Source organism: Haemaphysalis longicornis, unplaced genomic scaffold (genome assembly GCF_048455015.1).
Source record: "Haemaphysalis longicornis isolate Haplotype H1 unplaced genomic scaffold, Haemaphysalis longicornis Haplotype H1 scaffold_3, whole genome shotgun sequence".
NCBI lineage: Eukaryota > Metazoa > Arthropoda > Arachnida > Ixodida > Ixodidae > Haemaphysalis > Haemaphysalis longicornis.
This window is the reverse complement of record NW_027526335.1, coordinates 192,918,195-192,930,410: the sequence shown is the minus strand read 5'-3', so window position 1 is coordinate 192,930,410 and position 12,216 is coordinate 192,918,195. Positions and strand designations below refer to the sequence as shown.

General features: G+C 49.5%; 1 protein-coding gene across 1 annotated transcript in view; it reads left to right on the top strand.

The window, feature by feature from the left end:
* Positions 1-12,216, top strand: part of LOC144175917 (uncharacterized) — a 138,776-nt gene that overhangs the window by 68,864 nt on the left and 57,696 nt on the right. The window lies entirely within an intron of this gene.

The window sequence follows — 12,216 nt, the reverse complement described above, 5'->3', positions numbered from 1 at the left end:
TGGGACTGTAGACTACACCCCAGTGAAGCCAACACAGCCAAAACGCTCCCGCCGCTTCTCGCAAGTGCGACCAGAGACAAGGACTACGAAATACAACATACGGCCGTCCAGCAGGTGTTGGGGGCCCTCGAACGCCAGCGCCCCGAAACTGCTGCCTCCACTGGAGGCAATGCATGAGTAGGGAGCCGACGACGAGTGGCGGCCCGACACGACGACTAGGCTGCGTCCCAGCTGCCGGACTCAATAAAGATGTTTGCTCTCTCTCTCTCTCTAGTTTCTTTCTTATTCATCTTTTTTCTTTCTTCGATGAAGTCTACACTGACGAGCCAGCTTTTCCTCGTGTTGAAACGGTCTTTTAACAACGCCAGCCTCACTGATTGCTAATACCATTGCGCGTAATATCATTGCGGCTAATGTACTGCCAAGTTGCACATGGTGGCCTCCGGAGGCTGCGACCTGCGGTTCCACTGGCTTCCCGGCCACAATGGCATCCGGGCAACCAGGACGCCGACGCGCGGGCGAGGGAGGCTCTATGCCGCATTCTGCAATGCGGCATAGCGCCTGCACCGACACGGGCGCAAAGGTTCCCCTACATGTGCGGACTGTTGAGAACCGGAGACTCTAGAGCACCTACTCTGCTTCTGCCACCACAACCCAGTGCCGAGAGCAGAGCTCCACCGAGCGCTCAAGCGTCGAGGCCTTCCCACCGCCGGCACGGAGGACCTTGTGTTCCCAAAGGGGCCTGCGGCAACCCAACGTGAAGTCCTCGTCCATCTGTTCCACTACCTGGAGACGACCGGTCTCAAGCAGCGGCTGTAGCCCGCACTGCAGTGTCTGACTGATGTGCCCGGACTGACAGCCCTGTCTCTGATTCTTTTTCCTCTCTCTCTCTCTCTCTCTCTCTCTCTCTCTCTCTCTCTCTCTCTCTCTCTCTCTCTCTCTCTCTCTCTCTCTCTCTCTCTCTCTCACTCTCTCTCTCTCTCTCTCGCTTTACTTTATTCATCCACTCCCTTTCTACTTCCCTTCCCCTGCACTTGGTTGTATGCAGGTGAGCTCCCTGCCGAGCTCTAATATATCCCCAGTGCACTTCCTTTCGTTCTCCTTTCCCGCAAACCACAACCACCAACGTGATGAGGTCGTGTGGCCAACCGGATAATTTTAATGGTGTTGCTCGTGAAACAAAAAGAATACATGACTTCGTTGAATAAAGGCAAGACACCTGCATGAGTTCTGTTCGCTGAAATGAAGATGGAGACATCTTTACTACCGTATAGATCATTGCTAGGTGTTTAAAAGCTCAAAAGACTTGCCAAATGGGGTGGACGTGTAAGCGAAAATGAGAATGCATACGTAACTGTGCGAAATATTCCGAGTGCCACCATATAATGGGTTTCAAGCGGCGAAGTACCTGGCGGGTTATATAGTCCTCAGCCGCGTGATGCACGCATGATCACATTTTGTAGATGTCGTACAAACGCAACGTCATAGGTTACCTGCTACGTATTATTCAACATTAAAGGGATGCGAGCCCCAGCGGAATAACTTGTAGAGTTTTATTTGCCATGAACAGCATGACAACTTGGCGCATATCTTCCGTTTTCTTAACGTGAAAATGTAAAATGCCCCTCCCAAGTTCGAAGGAACCGCCTCTGTGAAGCCGATTTGACCTTCCATGATTATAGCCTAATCACGTCTCAGCTGGTCACGCGACGCCACAGGAAGGGGGACAGCGGGGGCTACAGTAGAAGCCCCAAGCAAGTAGGAAATGTTTTCATGATATACAGTTTGATCTGTTCAGAACTTTGGCGTAATTTCCTAAAACAAAGTTGTTTTAATGCGGTTTTGTTGTGTTTTAAACCAAATGGCCGGCCCAATAATTTCATGATTGTGTGGATTAACTAAACCTGCGCTATGAGGCGTGCCGTAGTGGGGGGATCCGGATTAATCTTCACCACCTGACGGTCCGCAACGTCCACAATCATTTCATGGCCTAAAGGCTAAATATATCACGAGAAAATATGCGGATGAATATATAAGGTATGCTCTATGCCACACTCATTGTTTTTGGTATTCTACCGGGATCGTAATTCAACCGGGATCGTAAATTCTAACGTTACAAAAATATCCTCTTGACGAAGCGGGGTTGTTAACGGGGATCCAGCTGCACGCTTCCGGGCAGTTAACCGAGCAAACTGCGCGCGATGCCTGTCTTTCCCGGAGCAACACCGATAAATGGGGTGGGAACGAGTACTTGGTCGGGCAATTCAGGGACAACAAAATGCCTGACGACCTGGAGGTATTCGTTTATTGCGCGCGAGACATTTTCCCAACACGTATTCGACAGACCGCTTTGCTGTTCTCGAGATCGCAGGCGATGTAGAGCGCTCTAGCATGGCGATTTTGGCGCTTTCGTCTGGCCTCGCGTTCCGCTCTTGGCTCTTGCTCGAGGGTGCTGTTGCGTTGAAGGCTCCGCTAAACAATTGCTTGACACGACAAGCGAAGCGGCCCTGACTGGATACTTTGGGCTCAACTACAGTTATTCGTGTGCCCAATATGCGTGCCTAGAGCGCCTAACATGCCCATTGTGAATGGTCTATACAACTGCAGTTTCGTCTTCATGGAGCTTACTGAAGTTCAGCAACCTACAAAGGACTAGCTGCAAAGTCAGAAGTATACTGGCCTGTGTGCACAAGTCGAGGCCTGGGTTCTAGAAGCACCATTGCGAGGAGACGTCACTTTATGCGGCCGAACACAAGACTGCTGCTGATTTAGGAAAGAGTCCCCAACGAAGAATCGAAACGTGCGCCTCAAATCAAAGATGTCGGGGGCAACTGCGACGAGCGAAACGACACCAAACAGGACGCGCCCATCGCGGGAACCCTTGCCTAAGTATAAGCGCAGCAGATAAGCTCAGATGACACAAAAGACAGAGCGGAAGCCCGCGGAAGATGTGCACGAGACAGGCGCCATAAGAGATGTGAAGATGAGGTACTGTACGAGATACTCACAGAACGCGGCAGCAGACCACTTCGTGTATAACAAGGATGCTGAAAAGGTGCAGCAGTACACGGCAGCTGTGGCAACATCGTAGGGCTCCGGTGCCCACAATCCTCACATTTCTAGCGATGCTGAATATAATGATGGTACGGAAAGTGAACGCGCACGGTGCGAACACCGGGAGTATTTTATCGCCAACGTCGCCACCTCTGCTTCAGAGGCAACGTCCTGAAGAGTTCGCTTATGCATGTCGCCGGCTCCGGTGCAATGCGCAGTGTTGTTCTTCTAACGTCTCTGCTGAGCGCGCTGTTCTTTAGCCGACCAACTTGCCGGCAAGCGTAATGGCCAGAGACATAGAACCTAGTAAGGTACAGCGAGTGATGGTAGCGCGATATGAATCTCGAAACCTGTTGAGCGGCGCATTCATCGACCACTTGCACCCGGTCAAGACAAGGCAGCTATCGGCATCCAGCAATAAATGGGCATTTCGGAGTTCCTTCACGTGTGGTGCTTGCCAGTCTTTACGAGGATGAGCCAGCCACGGAGGCAAGGCCGTGCATTTATACAGTTGGCTATTTGGCACAAGACACTTCCATGTCTCCACCATCGGCGCCACGTAGAACGACTTCCTCGCCTTGTTCAAAATAGGTGTCCTACCAGCCACCTATTTCGTGTCGAACAAAGAGAAGATGCATCGAAGTATTTTTTGGGGCGTCATCAAAGTCGACGAAACATCCCACCGAGTCAGCGCCCCGCAAGTGAGGGCAGAAATAGGTGCCCTTTCTCTTGACTTCTTACATTCCCAAAGGGTGCCGTTAAGGACCCAAGCTCACCGCCGCCGCAAGGTGCAACATGGGAGAGGATGTCGTTGGACGTACTGACGAAAACAACTTCGCACCAGATAATACTACTTCCCCGAAAAGATATTCTCTCACAGTGCGACGGGTGCAGTGCGAGAGTATACATGCCGTTCGGCTAAGAGTGACGTCGGAAACGCGGAGACCTATATACAAGAGAACTGGTAGACGAGCCGGTCGAAGCATGCACCCAGGAAGAGATGGGCTGCAGGGTAAACGACGGGCGACTCTCCCTGACATGAAATCACATAGTGCAATTGAAAACTATTGGCGTACACACTTTCACTTATCGTATGCATGTTATTTAGAAACGTTTATATTGAATCACATTTGAATACGCACAGCGTTCATTTAGAATTGAATTGGTGAAAGTGAATGCGCTATCATTTTTCTAACATTAAACTTCAAACTGATGGATATTACACGATGGTCAGTCATTTCTGGAGTACTTCACATGGCTCTTCGTGTCGCATTTCGACATTTTGGAGCGATCCCAGCCTACCAAATGCCAGCCGCGTACGTCCACGCATTCGGCGCGCAGGCAATAACTCACAATTTTATTTTCCATCCACTTATTGGCCCCAGAAAGCTGAAGCTTTCTGGGGCCGATACGTTTAGCTTCGGCTTGCCCAAGGCGCTCGTGGCACGTTTTTCTGCCGCCCCATTGAACTCGAGCGAGGGCTTTCCGGGAGGCGCGATCCGGAACTTCGGAAACGTGCTCCAGAAACGTACAACCAATCGAAACTCGACAAACGGGGCGGTCTACGGTTTGGTCTCGCCCTCCTTGCTACCGTGGGCGACGAAGACACGCCTCTTTTTCTACGCTTCAAGACGCACACACACAAACACCCACTCTCACGTGCGCGGACACACAAACCACGAATTTTCGTCCATTGCAAGGACATGCCCACGGCCCTCTCTTTATGGTATACTTCTTTTTAGCGCCTTTTTGGCGGCAAGGGGCAGTAGGTCTGGCTGTATAAAGCTCATACCCTCGCTGGAATATCCCCCCCCCCCCCTTCAAGTTAGAGTGACGAGCCCGATGAACGGCTTCCGCACGACGCTCAAGCTCTGGCTGACGGCCAAATAATAAAGCCGACAAGGGTAAGCCCCGCAGTTCGCTCCGCGGCGTCAAAAGCCGACGACGCGTCGTGCGCCCACACCTCTACGCATACGGCCTCGCACGGCGCGCCAAAAACGGCCCATAAATTCATCCGCCTCGCGGCTTTTTTCGCGCTTCGTAGAAGAACGCGAACGCCAGTTGGCTCGGCTCATGGTTTCCGTCGCCCTTTTTTTCAAACAACGTTGCGTTGTAACTGCGCGGCTTTCCCTCGATCACCCGAAATTTGGCGCACGCTCGAGGCCAGCCTGAGTAACGAGGAGAAACAAACGGGAGAGGGCGCGCTATTTGTTTTACGCGTCATTTGGCAGCGGCGCCGCTCGTTCCTTACGGCTGTTTGCCGTAGGCGCCCACGGCGCCGCCTGCCGAGCGATGGAGGCGCCACGGAGCGTGAACGCTGGACGCGAACACAATCAGAAATGCCTCTTTGAGAGGACGACGGCTGAAAACGGTGGAATATATGGGTGTATGGGAATGATGAAAAAAGAGGTATGCCTAATGTGTGAGGAAGAAGCAACGGAGCGGCAGCACAGAGAGTAAAAAGGAGGAGGCTATTCAAGCCTTGTCGATAGGCGCGCAGTGCCTAATCCTAGCGGTGTGTATAGGCGTTCCGGTGTCCGTCCCAAAGCGCGACAAATAACGCCTGCTGGTGGCCTTTGCTTACTCAGCGTTTGTTTTAAAGCGAAAGCGTTCTCGGTGGGACAGGTGGAGTTCTGCCAAAAAAAACTAACGTCAAAAACTTGCACCATCTTCCCGTGGGGAACCATGAGGAGGATGCGAAGCATCATGGGGGTGTCGTGTAGGTTCCATTGTGTTGCCGTTATGTTATTTCATTTATCGGAGCACGAATGGAAACGTAGTGTGAACCCCCATGTAGAGACAGAGAAATGTAGAGAAATGTAGAGACAGCGAAGAGACCGACACCGGCGTTACCTGATCGAACACCTCCTGGTTCTCGTCTTTCTTTATTGCGTGCTCACGCTCCTACCCCGCTGCCCGCCCTCTTGGTCCTCTTCTCTGGTTGAGCACCAAGGCGCGTGGCGGTTCTTGCCACAGCTTTTCAAAAACAGCCTCCTCTAAAGTTTTCAGTTCAACGTTTCCGTTGACGTTCAGCTTCGCGTGCCTTCGTTGTATCAGTAGCTTCTTGACGTAGCTTGAATGAGTGAAGGACATAAGGCGCGTTCGTAGCACGTGCTCCCGTCTCCGTTTGTAGCGCAGTGGGAAGAGCGCCACGTACCCCCTGTTGCGGCCAGAAAGTCGTGGGTTCGAAACCGGGCGCCGCCGAAGTATTTATTTTATTTATAGTGGACTGCGCTGACGTCATGCCAAACGCTGGCGGGGCTGAAGAGACGCGCATGCGCAGTAGAGTGCGGACGGCGGACAACAACGACAACAAGGGAGGGAGGGACACAGCCCAAAGCATGAGATGCTTCGCATCGAAAAACTAATTTCCCCATTGACCGGTTGGTCTACCCAACAGCTCTGATAAGAACTCTTGATACGCGGCGCCTGCGTGAAGCCAGGCTTCCATTGTGTTTAAACGGTTACTGGAAATTCGCGAGAACGTAACCGATCGAGACAACACAATTCAAGAGTACAATAGTATGCCTTTATATCATGAAGCACTTATCGGTATACACTTAGATCATCGTAGATGCGTTTACTTAGTGAGTGAAAAATAGCCGAGAGGGTTGGTTCTGCGTTTGCGATTTGTGTATTTGAAGGTTTGACGACCGATTCGACGCACTTTAAGCTTTTGCGCTTCTCTCAACTTTCTTCAGGAAAGGACGGCAATTGTTTTCAATAAATAAATAATTACCTACCTGTGAATCGGGATTGTTAGGTGGAAGTATCAGAGACCAATGGCGAAACATACTATGACATCGGAGTGGACACGGATAAGGTTTAGAACCTCGAGGATGATGATCAGTGGGCTTATCGGTTAAGCCGTGATGTACAGAGATTCAAAATGGCTTCGCAGTTCGCCAGCCGAGTATCCTCGGCGAGTAGTCACAGAGTGTGGTGAAAGCTCGGGTGCCCGGTAGATAGCACCAACTGGAGGCGGCAGAAAAAAGCACCACAAACGAGCTTATTGCAACCAAATACCATTCCGGAAAATGCTCTCCTCAGCTGTGCGGAACTCTGATTAAACGCTCGTTCAAAACTGTGGTTGATTCCTCTGTCATAGGAATCGGTAAACACGAAAGTGAAATGTGCTGCGAAATCTGCAGCCTAGCATGGTTATATTGATTGATTGATTGATTGATTGATTGATTGATTGATTGATTGATTGATTGATTGATTGATTGATTGATTGATTGATTGATTGATTGACTGATTGATTGATTGATTGATTGATTGATTGATTGATTGTAGGTTTTAACGTGCCGACGTAACGCAGGCGATGAAGCGCGCCGTAGTGGAGGGCTCCGGATTAATTTTGACCACCTGGGGATCTTTAACGTGCGCCGAAATCTCGTACAGACGGGCGTTTTTGCTTTTCGCCGCTCCATCAAAAAAGCCGCCGCCGCACTGAGCATGATTTGCGGGTCGGCGGCTGTCTAGTGGGTGTGCTTGGCGAGCGACGTCCTGCTAACGGGTCGCTTCGGAAAAGGTGTACTGGCGTCATTTCCGTGGCGGATATGACGTCAGTGAAATCTTGGTGTATTCTGGCATAAGACACTTTCGTGCTAAAATATAAAACCAGAAAACCAACAACCCTAAGTATAACCAGAGTCCTTCAATGCTTTACTGGTCACGAAACTGCTCCGTAACTCTATGGGAGAGCTTCATATGCTGCGTTTGGCCGCCCCGCGGTGGCGCCACCATCTCACTGAGGTCATTCCTCGGGCTGGCTCGAACGGCGGAGACGGGGCAAGTTGTGTTTGTTTTGTGAGGGAAAAAATGTAACGTGCATCTCGCGCTGTTGCGATGCGTATTAAGTAGTTCAACAACGATGCCGAACACGTGTTGCGTCTCGGGATGTCGTTCCTTCTACGACACAAGAAAAAATGTTTTCTTGTTCTGTTTACCGAGCGACGTGGAGCTGCGTGAGAAATGGTGCCGCGCCATTACAAGGCAAGACACTGGAGATTTCAGCTTCGATTATAAGTGTGTGACAGTGTGTGGGAATGCACTGTGTGTGAGAATGAAAACAGCAATGTACCCTTTTGAGAGCATCCTGGTCGTAGAATTCCTTGAAAGGGGTTTTGTTTTTCCAAGTAAATTACCATAGACTTCGGCTGCGTACGGTAACGGCTTCTGCGCCCTCTGGCATAAGCGCTGCGCCGTCGTCTTTACAGATTTTTAGATCTCTATTGCTTCTTTTCTTAAAGCAAAAGTTGTAAATACCACACATACGGTACCTTCGTAGTCACGGACTGCTATGGGCCTATCGATAATACAATTAAAAAAAGCTTTATTAAGTGTGCTTTTTTCGTAGTAGTTAGCAATGAATAGTCCAGTCATTGCGTATATCACCTGCCTTCAATGGGGTTTTATTTTTCCAAGTAAATCACCACAGACTTCGGCCGCGTACGGCAACGGCTTCTGCGCCCTCTGGCACAAGCACTGCGCCGTCGTGTTTACAGATTTTTAGATCTCTTTTGCTTCTTTTCCTAAAGCAAAAGTTGTAAATACCACACATACGGTATCTCCGTATTCACGGACTGCTGCGGGCCTATAGATAATACAATTAAAAAAAAAACAGAAAAACCAAATACGCGTCGCTCAGACTACGCTATTTATGAATCCGTTGATTGGTCTGGAATGCGCAGAACGCTAAAAGAAATAGCCGAATAGTATTGTCGTTTCGATGAGTGGATACATACTTGAGAACATCTAAAAACGCTGCAGAAACGCGAAGGATCAAAACACGAAGAGATATATGTTGCACCGCGTGTCTTTCTTGCCCGATCAGTCAGGTCGCTTTTCTCATGGAGGCGAAAAGCAAAAACGCCCGTGTATACGAGATTTCGGCGCACGATAAAGATCCCCAGGTGGTCGAAATTAATCCGGAGCCCTCCACTACGGCGCGCCTCATCGCCTGTGTTGCATCGGCGCGTTAAACCCCACAAATCAATCAATCACCGATCAGTCAGGTAGTAGCGGTGCTTCATTACCTGTTTGTAAACTTGTATTACCTTGCGCTCAGGCTCGCATGTAAAAAAAGCTTTGGGGCGTCCTTGTGCTTTCACTTTTCATATTTCCGCGAATTATTCCTTAGGGTTCGTTTTGTTTGTTTTGTAACCGCGCGTGGCCGCTTCAGATTTTCTTATCTGGCGTTTCAACCGGAGCGCCCGTTTGCTCTTTTTGTTGTACGTACCCTCGGGCAATATTGTTTGATATGGAAAGGTGTCACCTTGTTGCTAACTTGATTTTTTGTTTCTTCGACAATGTTCTCGATCCTATTTCCATGGATCTGAAATTAAGAACACTCCGAGTTCTTACTCCGCATGCATAGCAAACACTCCGCATGCTCCGCATGCATAGCAAACGCTCCGCATGAACACTCCGCATGCAATTGCAAACGCCGCGCAACTCACTTTATCGACGTTCATCTTTGCACGTCACACTGCGGACTGCTTCTTCGACGTTTGTGTTTCACTCTAGTCTTTTGTAGAGCAGGAGGTAGGTGTAATAAACATCATTAAGAAAAGCTTTGCGTCGTTCTTGACTACGCGGAAATACTCTGTTTCCTCTGTGGGCTGCACATCACAGCGTAAAAAAATAACTTTTTGTACGCTGGACCACGCTCTTTTGTCTTCCTCCGTAATACCGAATTTTTGTGTTGCGTGTGATAAAATCAGTTTTATTGTTCTTTCTTCGCTTCCTTTTTTTGCAAGGATTGCAAAGCGTGGAAGTGGAAAGACAAACGATGTAACATATATCTCTTCGTGTTTTGATCCTTCGCGTTTCTGCAGCGTTTTTACATGTTCTCAAGTATGCATCCACTCATCGAAACGACAATACTATTCGGCTATTTCTTTTAGCGTTCTGCGCATTCCAGAGCAATCAACGGATTCATAAATAGCGTAGTCTGAACGACGCGTACTTGGCTTCTTTCAGTTTTTTTTAATTGTATTATTGATAAGCCCGCAGCAGTCCGTGACTACGGAGCTACCCTATGTGTGGTATTTACAGCTTTTGCTTTAAGAAAAGAAGCAATAGAGATCTAATAATCTGTAAACACGACGGCGCAGCGCTTGTGCCAGAGGGCGCAGAAGCCGTTGCCGTACGCGGCCGAAGTCTGTGGTGATTTACTTGGAAAAATAAAACCCATTGAAGGCAGGTGATATACGCAATGACTGGACTATTCATTGGTAACTACTACGAAAAAAGCACACTTAATCAGCGCGCAGACACCAAAAGCAGCAAGCGTTTGCACGCCAAGAGCTGGCCAATATGCCGCAAGCGCGGCGGCTGGATGCCCTTCGTGTGGCGGTGGCGCTTGTAGTGGCGCCCGCGGTCCCTATATGAAACGAGCGCCGGAGTTTCGTGACCAGTAAAGCATTGAATGACTCTGGTATAACGCACTCTCTGGTTTAAAGGTTGCTTACCCGCAAGAAGACGCTGTGTGCAGGGGTGCACCCTTTACAGGCCGCTTGCTTCGTTGTAAAGGCGTCATTTCCATGACGGATATGACGTCAGCGAGATCTTGGTGTATCCGGGAATACAACATTTTCGTGTTAATAAAGCAGAGAGGATTATGGGGCTGCCACCAAGCCAGTAGCTGGTAGCCCACGCAACGCAGCGTCTACTTTGGCTGGTGTGATCAACGCTGCGGTAACTGCCTCGCTTCCAACCTCGTATGTAGAACGAGCACTGAGGTCATGCCAGCATAGAACAGAGCTGCAATTCTACTGCGCCTGAGTGGACGAACAAAACCGAGGTGGGAAGCGCCTGCGGGGCGGTGTCCTCGCCCTTTGTTAGAGAAACGCAGAATATGCGTTGCGTTCTCCATGCCGTAGACTTGAAGAAGAAAAAAGCGTGGCGCAAACTATGCCTGGACGAAAGAGAGAGATATGACAAATACAGGCGCCTGTATCTGTCGTGTTTTCTCTCCTTCGACCACGCCTAGTTTGCGCCACGTTTTCTCTTTCCTTGAGCATGTATCAGCTAGCTCAGCAAAAAGTTTTGTTAGGTCGTAGACTTGAGTACTGCATTGTCGTGTGCACGCGTGTGTGCCGGTGCACATAGGGAACGCACGCTTCAGGTAACATGCTAATGAACACAGTAACCACGTTGTTTTCGCCACATTGCAAATCTGTAGCGCCCGAAGACAACAGGAGGGCCAGCACCGTGACATCACCACCTTTGTACCACTGCGATTTGATTGAAAATCCCGCTGAATCACAGTTGAAGCACGATTAACGTTTAGTACATCCTACTTGTTTTTCCACGCATTTTTCGGAGAAACAACGATAGATGGAACGCACAGAAAGACGACCGCACAAACACTTAATCGTTCCAACTGATTCGTGTATTTCAAAACCATGTGTCATACCAGCCCTTCTGATAAGCGCATAGAGCGGCGGGGCAACTAAAATAAAAGCACATGAAAGCGTACACAAACATATGGCCTGGTTGAAAGGCCCGAACGGAAAAATTGGCCGCGTATCTGCTAGCTTTACTGCAAATGTCGTCGAAGGACGAGTGTCTTCTGCTGCCCCTTCCGCGTAACTGCCTCGTCTCTCTCCCCCTCCCACCTCTCAGACTAACACAGCGCTGTGTTCGTCTACTCCTCTGTTGTCCCGTTCTTACGCGCTGTTAATCTCTGAAATGTGTACCAACTGGCCCGCCTACAATCCGTGTTCTCCTGCCGTCTCAATTTTCCCATGGCAGACACAATTGGGGTTTGCTGAAATCAGTTTAAACTCCTCGCGCTCGAACTGCTGGCGCGCCGTCTGTTGGGAGCTGCTGTTACTCTTTGGCTTGGGTGCCGCCTCGAGCTTCGGCGCGAGCCCTTTTTTTGTGGTGTGGTAAAAATGTTGTTTTTAGCGTGTTTTGTGCACGTCATCTCAAAAATTACCCGCACGTCTGCTAAGTAAGGGAACAGTGGTGGTATCAGTTATGCATTTATGTTTTGTCTCAAACACGCCTAATGATTTGCTTTTACGGAACAGTGTTGGCGAGTATGAACGATACTACCACATTTAGCATTTCGAAGATGTTTTGCCTGTGTAAATGTCTCGTTTAAGAATTCTAGCTCTTTGGCCGCGGCGACTGAATCTAGAAACAGAC